Below are 2,340 nucleotides of genomic sequence, written 5' to 3'. Positions count from 1 at the left end.
GTATATATGTGTATGTATTTATATATACATACATATCTATCTGTCTATCTATCTATCTATCTATCTATCTATCATCTATCTATGTGTATATATATATATATATATATATATATATATATATATATATATATATATATATATATATATATATGTAATTTCATATAGCCCATTAATAAGCATTTCCGCCTGCAGGAAGAGACAAGAGTTCCATCCCACTGGGAGGAACTGTTGGGTATTTGACTACGTGTACATATAAGCACTGAATTATCACCTGGTGGTTAGTTGACTAAAGTGGGTTCCAGCTAGTGTAACTAAGGTCATGGGACTAACAATCTCTCGAGTGAGAGATCTGTCACAATATTGAAGGCCATTGCCTACCGGAGCCACCCTTTCTACAAAGGAGAGGTGTATGGTGGACATATATATAAAATATATATATATATATATATATATATATATATATATATATATATATGTATATATAATACATATATATAGATATATATATATATACAGTATATACATATATATATATATATATACACATACATACATACATAATTTCCCCGACCTCCTCTCCCATGCCATTTGCTAAGTCAGAACTTCCTCGCAAGGACCAAGGAATCATGTTTTGTTAGCTGGTCGCACGGTTGCCAACCTGTAGAGTCCCTCACTATTTGTTCCTTGTGGGAATATGCGTTCGGTTTTGAAAAACACCTTTTTTAGATAGAGAATATTCTATTTTATCTATTAGAAACACTTACGATTTATTGACACTTAGTTATTAACTTGGGAAGCAGGGTAATCCATTATTAATTTGACAGGCTCTGAGAAACTGCACCTGTTCAGAAACTAGACACTTGCTAACGATTCCTCAAAAAAAAAAAAAAAAGTACAGTCAACTCGTAGGCCTACTTACCTGAGGCAATCAGAAGAAAACTGAAGAGGGGCATTTTTTTTCCTTTTTTTGTAGCTTGCTTGGATATGGTCTTCAAAGTGGCGTTTAATTTATTCTTGTCCCGCTGCCAACCTCTTTTCTTGGCTTTACCAAAATCTTCAAATTCTTTTTTGTTTTTTTGTATCTCAACTGTTTCCCGCCATGACTGAACAATTGGGAACTTTCAGATTCAATTACTTTTCTCTCTCAATTTTTTTTAATTGTACAGGTTTTTGACCGGTAATATCTATATACACTAATTTAATATTTGTTCTATCTTATTCTTCATAAAAGTGTTTTGGTGTACAGGTTGATTGGTCGGTAATGGTAAAACGTTTGTTCAGCAATTGAATGGAATATTCAAACAGAAAAAGGAACTGACGTGCATCAACTGAATTTTGAAAGCAAAAGAAAAAACTGTAAGCATTAAAAGATAAGCAAGTACTTAATGAGAATCACTTAACAGTAAATAGCAGAGATAATTTTGTCAAGAAATAGTTTCCCTATTTACGCTATGATAACTGGATTAATCTCTCTTCCTCTTTGCCAACGAATATTAATCCCGAATAATCCACGAGTCATTACGAGGTCCTTTTGGCACAGATAATCACAGGGACGAGCGTCCTTTCCTCTTCAACAGACCTGAACAGAAGTCCCTAAACAGCATCTTTCCCCCTCACATTTCTCCCGACCATCAAAAGCACACCACCACCACCACCACCGCCGCTGACCGAATAGACGATGAATAGACGATAAATAGACCTTTCCCTCAGCGCGACCTCAACCGCTGAGCGGAGCAGATAACCGAAATACACAATCATTGAAGAAGAACATCGCACACACACACGCAGAGGACAGGACAGGAGAGCCGCGGAGTTCCATCGGATCTTTAGAATGCCGCCGTTGCCGTCGCCAAACGCAATTCATCAGTTATTTGTTTACACGAAGAGGCGAAAGTTGGCGGAAATCATTACCACAAACCGTTCGACGAGACTCACGGACACTCTTCTTGCTGTGGGTGGTCTTCTTCATCGCCTCGCATCAGGGGCATCGCGATCTTTTCGCCGTAGTTTCCACAACATGCGTCTACATGTTAGGTTGAAGAGGAGGAAGAGGAGAAAGGGCGCGAGACCAGCTCACGTACGGACGCGGACCTGTCTCGGCCGAAACTGAGAGGCGGAACGTATTGATGGCGTCGATGGCGGCTTGCGACTGCTCAGGCCAAGCTGCCTTAACCTCCTCTCTCTCTCTCTCTCTCTCTCTCTCTCTCTCTCTCTCTCTCTCTCTCTCTCTCTCTTCATAGTGGTAGCCATCCTCTCTCTCTCTCTCTCTCCCTTTATATATTTATGTCTGTATTTCTATATCTATCTATCTATCTATCTATCTATATATATATATATACA

The 2,340-nt window shown here is 38.5% G+C and overlaps 1 long non-coding RNA gene across 1 annotated transcript; it reads right to left on the bottom strand.

Moving 5' to 3' along the window:
* Nucleotides 1-1,061: 1,061 nt before the first annotated feature.
* Nucleotides 1,062-2,136, bottom strand: LOC136854773 (uncharacterized). The gene is made up of 2 exons (XR_010857792.1): nucleotides 1,936-2,136; nucleotides 1,062-1,328 (listed from the first exon to the last, which is right to left on the bottom strand). It is a non-coding gene; the product is annotated as an uncharacterized lncRNA (long non-coding RNA).
* Between the last annotated feature and the right edge of the window lie 204 nt (nucleotides 2,137-2,340).

Source organism: Macrobrachium rosenbergii, chromosome 30, assembly GCF_040412425.1.
Source record: "Macrobrachium rosenbergii isolate ZJJX-2024 chromosome 30, ASM4041242v1, whole genome shotgun sequence".
Taxonomy (NCBI): domain Eukaryota; kingdom Metazoa; phylum Arthropoda; class Malacostraca; order Decapoda; family Palaemonidae; genus Macrobrachium; species Macrobrachium rosenbergii.
This window is presented reverse-complemented; position numbering and strand designations above follow the sequence as displayed.